Here is a 9,531-nt window from a genome sequence, read left to right as displayed (position 1 = left end):
TAAATTCATCACGCATATCCATCTTTGACATGGTTATTACATTGTTATTATTATTTGCTACACACAGATTTTGAGTGTTGGATGTAGAAATTTGTGCTAAATGGATTAGAAAATTAGGTGGAGTTGTTCAATTCCTTGTAATTATATACATATATAACGTTAACTATAGCGTTGAAAGAAGTTATATATTCACACACACTTGCGGAAAAATAAATTACATAAGGAAAAAAAATCAATTTCATTGTCTTTAAAAGTTACGTTACTTTTTTGTTCAAATTTAACATGTGCAGGGACTTTTACGTGTAAAAAATTGTTAAGGGATTTTTGTGAGAAAAAATAGAAAGTATGTTGGTTTTTTATGGCATTTGCCCTAACATATATGAATTAGTTTTTATTTTTTTTTTAATGTCGGATATTCGTTTCAATATCCGAAATTTTGAATATCCGAACTTCAGATATTCGAAATTTCATATACGAATCCGAATATTCAAATGCACTATCCGAAATTTTCGGATATCTGAAACTCCGGATATACGACTTTGAACACTCATAGATGGCATGGGGGTAAATAGAGAAGTTTATGGGAGAATGTTGTAGAGAAGATACATGGTAGTGTTATAATAATAAGGATATTGGTTTTTAATACTCTCAACTTTACCCGTTGGATGATATCACTCCCAACTTTTGATTTGTTATCCACCACCCCCAAATTTCACCTTCTTTGTTTCTGGCACTCCCGAACTTAATGGACCCTAACTCCGTTAATTTTCTTGCTGACGTAGCATTTTCAACACATCTCCTTTCCTGACGTGACACTGTTTATTTAATTGAGTTGGCATGCTTATGTGTTATATGTGGTTCCCATATAGCCACCTCTTCTTCATCTTCATCATATTGAACCTAGCCACCTCCATCATTAACCACCAACCTCTACAAGGTGGTTCTCACCATTGTCGTCTCAATGTTCGACGACCAGGTGAACTAGATCTGGTGGCTAACGACGACCACCGACATCCCTCTCCTTCCCAAACAAACCACCAGACCTAACAGCTATCCAAAACCCCACCGGGAATTTTGATCGAATAAGGCACCACACTTAGATTTAAGCAAGCATCTTCTGACGTCATTGTCTTAAAAGCACCACACCACCGCCATCTCACACTCTCTCTCTTATTGGCGTTGAATATGAACCAGAGGCGACAATGAAAGGAGAATGAAGACGGCCTCCAGGAGTGGAGTGGGTTTCAGGTCTTTAGGCGAGGAGTGTTGATGGAAGCGATCTTCAACAATAGGTTTCGCATAGGCACATCAAAAAACCACAACACATAAGAATTTTATGACTCTAAACTAAGTGGTATATGAAATTAGGGCTTGAACTTAAGCGTCGCAGGTGGTGATTGGTGGAGGTGGAGGTGGGTGGTGGTATATTATATGGATTTAGTATTTTTTTTAATGTATTTCCACATAAGCGTGCCATTTGTGTCAAAAATGCCATGTCAGCAAGAAAACTAACGGAGTTAGGGTCCGTTAAGTTCGGTAGTGCCAGAAACAAAGAAGGTGAAAATTGAGAGTGGTGGATAACAAATCGAAAATTGGGAGTGATATCACCCAATGGGTAAAAGTTGATAGTATTAAAAACCAATATCCCATAACAATATAATTAAACAACTAGGTTTCCTTATTTTATGTTTCTTTCTATAAAGCAAATTTTAAAATAAAATAAAAAATGGAAATACCCATGTTAAAAACAAGGTCCCAAAGTACATCAAAGGAAAGGAAATACAAATATTATACGGGTTTTAAACCAGTTTTCTAACATATTACGATATCACTTTCTCAATGTTAAAACTCTCCAACTCTCCCGATCCATCTTCAAACGTTCGTCTATTTGAGTAATCCACAAGAATGAAGTCGCTTTGATTTCTCCTATCAATTTGCCAATTGAAATAGATTTAATTTTAAAAACATTATTTAATTTTTTGCCTTACATATTATCCACAAAGTAACTGACAATACCACTTGGGTCACTCCTTTATTATTGCCCTTGCTTCTTTGAATCTCCAACAACATCATTACCAAAGAGATGTCTAACAGGCTTGGAATTTTAACCTAGTGCAACACCACGACCCATATCAACTTTGTCAATTCACAACCAACCATAATATGATCCAAAGTTTCCGCTATACGTCCATAAAAACACACTTTGAGTTTTCAAAACTAATACCTCTTATTGATAGTGTCGTCATGGTTGTGATTCGCTCTTGTAGTAGACGCCACATAAAACAGTTTATTTAAATTGGTAGCACTTATAATCATAAGTTGAGACCAATTTTCGCGTGACCGTTGTTATCAAGCTCTCATCTAAGTTCTTTTATCGTGGAATGATTCACCGAGGTATCATTTACTTGCCATAACCACTTTTCATTCTTGAGAAAACCACACCCAAAATCATTTGTGAACACGGCTCCCGTTCCATCCTTTCACCCATACTTCTTGGTTTCCTACTTAATCTCCACTTCCATTTGATCTGCTCATTTAGTCTATCATAACATTCAGTGAGCATTGCATCTTTTTCTTTTTCTAGTATGAAGAGTGACGGAAATTTTTTGTTTAAAGAAATATCGCCCACCCAAATATCTAGCCAAAAGTGAGTCTTATCTCTGAAACCAAGTTGAATTTTCAATCTCTCCGTATTATTAATATTTTGTTCAGTTAGCTTCTTTTTCAAATTTTATTAAATTTTAATAATCCAAACTATTTGATTATTGGCCAATATTAATTCCACTTAACAATGTGACCAGTGTTAATCTCAATTTTATTTTCGTTACTAATATTGCTCCCTAGTCCGACATACCGTTAACTCCATTAGATTTAATTGCACGTTAGTTCTTATGGTTTGGTCAAATTACGATTTTGGTTTGGCAGTTTGTTAAATTACCATACTACCCCTCTCATAAAATAAATATTACAACAAAAACAAAATTGAATATTTTATAGGATTTTCTTAACAGATTTAAAAACAATAAATATACATATGAAATATCAAATAGCCCACGCCCTTTATCATCCTCATCGAAAGGCATGCTTTCACCGACGGCTGACCACCATTGGCCAACCGACACCTGCAACAATGTAACATCCCATTTTTTCTAGTTTTGGTTAATAAATAAAAATATGAGTTATTATGACTCGGGCTAGTGTTGGGTTAAATGGATATGGGTTATGGACTTGGGTTATGAGGGAAAGAGGAAAAGACCATGGGCTTAAGCCCATGATCCATAATTATATAAGCATTAATTACCAAGTAAATCATTCATTTCACACACATTTCATACACCACCAAAACACACACTTAAGCTCTCTATCTAATTTCTCTCATTTCTCTAGCCGAACCAAGATAGAAAACCGATCCCGATCCAAGGTAATGATGATATAATGTTGTATGAACTAAAACCCGTTAGATTTAGTCACGAAACGACGAGCCGACACCGTTAAACCATTAAAGTCACGAGATCCGGGTGGATTTGGGTATAAACCGAACCCAAGATGAGCCTAGGGGTGACCCTAGCTCAGATCTGGATCGAACGGGATGAAAAACGGTGGAAAACGAGTCAAACCTCGTTTTTCTGGCGAAGTCGCGGTTTTCCGGCAACGGCGGCGCCGGAAATCGACGTACCAGGTTAACGATATGTCAGGGAATGTTTCTAACATTCTCTGACCTAACCCTAATTCGTTAACGGGAAGTTAACGAACTAGGGGTGATTCGTCAAGTGATTCGTTAAGGGAAGCTTAACGAACTAGCCTTAGTTCGTGTCCAAGTTCACTATAGAAGAGATAACGAATTAGAAGATCCAATTTGCTACATGGACTGGTTCGTTATACGGACTGATTCGTCATAGGACCAATTCGTTACAAGGTCCAATTCGTTATAAGGACCAGTTCGTTAGAGGGTCCAATTCGTTACAAGGACCAGTTCATTATGACAAGCCAATTTGTTAAAGAACTGAGTAACGAACTGAAAGTTTAAAATAATGACAGAATAGTCCCTGGACTTAGAAAAAAAATGATTTAATTACAAAATAGCCCTTGAACCTTATTAATTTATAGAAGATACCTTAAAGGATTCAGAGGTTAACAATAGAATGTTATCATGAAATCCAAATGGAAAATGTGTTAAGACAGTTAATGAAAATAAAATTTTTCTAAGCTGACCTGGCAGCTTAACCCCAGCCAGGGGCTCTACCACTTAGACCTCGCTAGGGGCTGCCGCCCCTAAAACCCCACTGCAAGGGGCGCTAGGGGCTGTCGTTTTCGTCAAAGACGGTTATTAAGAAAGGGAAAACTGAGCATGATCCGACATTCCGACATCGTTTCATTCATCTCCGTCGTTGATTCCATGGTTTTCGTCATCTGCACAGCGGTGGCCTACGGTGGTCGAACGACAGTTGTGGTGGTAAGTGGTGGACAGACATTTCGATGACGGGATGTAGATAATAAAGGGGGTGGGCCTGGGTTGTTTAACATTAAAAAAATATAATGTTTTTAATTTATTGTTTTTTATTCATTATTTATTTATTTATTTATATAAAGTATTTAATTTCGGTGATTTGACAAACTGCTGGACCAAAATCATGGTTTGACCAAACCATAAGGACTATACTTGAAATTAAATATTTAAATTTAGTTATAAAATTGTTTGGATTTTAAGTTTTTATCATTCTTTTATTTTTTTTCTGTTTATTTAAATCAGTAGAGAAATTACTACTATACACTAGCGGGTATAGAAATATATATACATATACTACTTTGATCCTCCCGTGTTACGGGAATTTATTTTAGTTTTTGTTTTTAATCGTTTATGCTATTTTATGATGATTTAATTTATTTTTTAACGTAGTTTGTTTTAATCTGATACATATATATTAGTTTGTTATTATATTTTTTTGCGTTTGGGTATTTTCAATTGAGATGCGTAGGTTTTTTAGATTTTTAATGAACAAAAATACATGAACACGAACATGTTGATTTTTTTAAATGAACAAACATGAACACAAACATTTGTCTAATGATAAGGGGACGTTGATGATGACGGGTAGTATCGGAAGTTAACCAGCGATGAAGATGATAGACCAGCAATGGAGAACATGTGAAGAAGATAAATTAAATTAGGGTTTGAGGATGAAAATATTTACCTATGTAGTCGATATCGCCGATATATTACTGATATATTGGTTATTGGTCCTTGGCGATATATAAATCAGAATATCGGTACCGACAATATCAACGATATTGACCGATATTGGACTTACTTGACCGATATATCACCGATATTCCCAATATCAGTGTTTTAAGTCTTCATTATCAAATTAGTGTTCAATGTTAGTGTTTTAAGTCTTAATCAATTCTTACTGGCTACGATTGTTAGTGTTTTGCAATTTGTAAAAGGTTAATTTGTTAATGGTAGGAGACTATACTAAGTTATTAATGTTAAATTGCTATATATTTGAATTTTACATGATATTAAAACTACCGATATCTCACTGCGCTAACCGTTATCTCAGATATCGGTCCTTGACCGATATCCAATATTTTTCCACATAAGATATGAAAAGTATTTGTATTATTAATATTTAGTAAAAAAAATTTATTCATTGAATCCTATTTTGAAAAGAAACACATGGATAAAATTGTCATTAAGTTGTTATCTTGGAATAACGGAATTTCGGACAAGACGATAACCCGTTTTAATTTAAAAATTATATTGAACTGAAAATATCATAGTAGGCTAAAAGGAGGTGAAAATATTGAAGGCTAAAAGGAGGTGAAAATATTGAAATGTGTAAATGCTTTAAATTTTATTTCATAAATCTTTAAATCTGGGTTTAAAGTTCATGAAAATTTTAATATTTTTTTATGAAAATTTGAAAATTATAGTATATTCTTAAGATAAAAACTTTAGTTAACTGATATACAGTTTCAACGTATTTGATCTACGTAGGAAGAATATGACAAAAGGTTCTAAGGAGTAATATGAAATGACGCTCGTGAAGAAAACAGTGTCATGGCGTAGGCAGAAGAAGATCCGCTTAGTTATGCATAAGTCGTCAATCATAAGCGTATAATTTAGGGATGTATCACCATCAAAATGGAATAGTCGAAATGATAAATCGAATGTGTCGCTTAGATAGATAAAAATTAATATATGCAAAAGTACAAAATCAATCTTTCTCATTCTTTCTAAGTCAATGCGTTTTTATCAATATGCGAGTATGCTAAGGTCCTACAAATCTTCCTAATGGTACTTGTACGGTGGGTTAGGAGTCATGTTTCGTAGAATGTTATCATGTGTGCGTTGAGAACGTAATAATACCCAAGGTATGGAAATGGATGTGTAAGATAACTCAAGTATGGCACAAGGTTCACACAAGAGAGTTCAAAGGTTTTTTTTTTATTCGAGTTACAGAAGAAAAGAATGAATATGTTAAAAAGGTAGTTAGGTTTCAATAAAAAAAAAGGAGTGGTACCGTCGCGCCACCATGGGTAGTCGATAACTCACAAAGTGTTTTAAGTTTGGATCCGTGTTGTGCCCATTATCATTGTTGTCCAAGTTTGCGGACACAATACTTTTCAATCAGGTATTTTAATTTGAACCATGTTTAATTGTTTAGTATGCCGACGTTATTTTGGTTCATGGTCTAAAATAGTTTGTATTAGTTTTGTTTGGAGTTTTGGTTGTCGTTCAGGTTTTACCAGAAGTCACGCGCACCTGCAAATTTATAATTACGTTGTACACCCATAATTATAAATTTGCCTTGCATGATCACTCTAGATTTCTGCCATTAGGTGTTAAAGAAATTTTTGCTCATAGTTGTAGTTTTTATTTTCTTTTTCCTAAGCAGGCTCTTGTTCACACATGATACTCTTAATAATGCAATATGGGCTCCTACATTACTCACTCTATGGCTTGATACGAGTAGGAATGAAAGTAAATCACGTAACCTTCGATGCTAACTATAAGAAACAAATGCTTAACTTAAAAACGGGGTCGAAATCCCCAAATATTATCGGGCATAACTCGCTCTAGTCAGCATAAAATGCCCTCTGGCAATGGCAGATAATCTCGAGCATAAATTGCTCCTATTAAATTAGTGTGCCTTATAAACAGTAATACCGATCACTTGTGCATAAAGGTCTTACAAGTAGCCATGTGAAAATCGGTAGCTTATCATGTATGCACACTTTCAAATCAATCAAATCATCACTTGGTAGTTAATCCTTTAAATGATGTCATAGAGTTCTATAAGCCAAATCATACAACTAGTCAATTCCAATAGCCAACCCTCATAGATATTATGATCGCACCTAAATGTTTTCATATACCTAATTGGTCAAGGTCATTGTAGTGTCAGAATCTTAGCAGGTACGGATCCTTAAAGCATTTCGATAAAGCTTAGAAATATCTATTGAATTCTAATTCGCTGAAACCTTTGGCTCTGATACCAATTTGTCACACCCTGCCATGGGGCCTGGGAGTTTCATGGACAAATTGGTACCAAATGTAAGCAGCGAAATATTATTGATTAAAATAAGTTACAACTTTTGTACTATGTATTTAAGACAAGGTGTAACTACACAACTATCTCATCTCTGACACTGCTGCAATCCTGTGTTAGGTTCTATTAATCTTCTTGGCATCTAATCTTCATTGTTCATGTTTGGCATATGCCTCATTCCTTAGGCATTCTCATTACATTGCTAATCAAATTGTTGTTCACATACTACTTGAATACATGCTAAAAAGTGTCAGTTAAAAAGTTGGTGAGTTCGTGAGTTTAGCTCAAATACACATAAAAGAGTTAATTTATAAAAGCGCGCAAGTTTGCGTGTATGTAAGTAAAAAGCATGGTGCACATCAATCAAGCCCACAATAAATCCTACATTCGATCAGAAGCCTCCCCTCACCCGTCCCCGATTATTACTCTGCCAAGCAATAATCCAAAAGCTAGGTCATATGCCGCAACGGTCCGCAGACCTCAGTGTGGTTTACCCGACATAGGGTCACTGTGCGTGGGGGTCTCCCAAATAGTACTACCCATACGAGCCATAGGCTCACTCCCTGAGTTAATGATTGTGTAATTTAAAGCGGGGCAAAAACATGGCAGAAAACAGTCTTGATAAACATCACACCATAAGTAAAACCGGCATGTATCCAACTCAAAAAGTTTAAGTAAAAAGGGCAGCCCGAAACTCACCTCAGTCCATATGCAATATGTGTAAATGAATGATATTCTATAAGCTTGCAACGATGCTATATACCACCAAGTAAGCCTAGTATGTATATATAACAGTAAGTAACTTGTCACCAATGTTATATTTGTTATTGGTGTTGTCGTTCGATTGAGCTCGTTGGGTATGTTGAAGTGTTATGACTTATTGCCAGTTATTTAGTAATTAAGTTAGGTTTCCCCATGTCAATTTATGATTGATAAAGCCTCCATTATGCTATTATGGATTCTAATGGCCTTCTCTAGTATTATGTATAAGTAATCCCTAGGTGTTAATTAACGTACTAGGTTCTAACAAACAAAGTTTCATTCTTAATAAGTTCACACACATATAAGTTTATAGTATCGGTATCACACATTTGGTCACATAATTCATGTATAAGTAGTAAGTTCATAATACGTAAATTTATCAAGTTCGATAGAGTTACTATTTTTAGAAAGTTCGGGTTCCGTTAGGTTAGGGATGCCGAACGACTTCAAACTATCATCGTATATTGATATTAGTAAATCAATTGTTTTTAGGCCCAATTACAAATTTTGTCCTTTAAAAAAAGCCAAATTACGGTTCGTGTCCTTTCCTTGCAGGCGGTGTCCTTTAAACTTTTTTTTCCTACAAGTTTTGTCCTTTACGCTAACTGGGTTAGAAAAAGTCAGTTAAGTATGACATGTGCCAGACATGTGATGGGCATAATTGTAATTTTAGTGTATCTTTAAATTAAAAAAAAAAAAGAAAATGTTAAGTTTCCCCTCCTTTCTCTCTTCTTTCTCTCTAAGCCACCACCATCACCATGAACTCCGGCCACCATAAACTCCGGCCACCGCAAACGATCCATATCACCCGAACCCGACCCATCCTTTTCCAAAACCCGTATCCCTATCACCTGAACCCGACCCATCCTTTTCCAAAACTCCGGCCACCATGAAGCCCAAACCCACAGCTACCGCCACACACCAACCTTTCTTAAATCGGCCACCGCCAGCCACCGTCACAAATTCCGGCCACCAGAAACAACCACACCACCATACCGCAACCACCACTACACAAAAGCCAACACCTGCAACTGCCACCATACCGCAACTCTCTCTCACTCTCTCTAGAGCAAACCTCCACCACCGTCCACTCCACCTGCCGCCACCATACCAGCACCATCCAACTATAACCACCTTCATTATCTGATTCTTATTCACCTTCATCAAATCCCCTTAATCCTATTCACCTTAATCAATTGCTTCATTTCAATTTCAA

This window comes from Bidens hawaiensis, unplaced genomic scaffold (genome assembly GCF_021521415.1).
Source record: "Bidens hawaiensis isolate Kalapana, Puna unplaced genomic scaffold, B.hawaiensis_p1.1 tig00023209_1, whole genome shotgun sequence".
NCBI lineage: Eukaryota > Viridiplantae > Streptophyta > Magnoliopsida > Asterales > Asteraceae > Bidens > Bidens hawaiensis.
The sequence above is the reverse complement of the archived record's forward strand: the minus strand, read 5'-3'. Positions refer to the sequence as shown.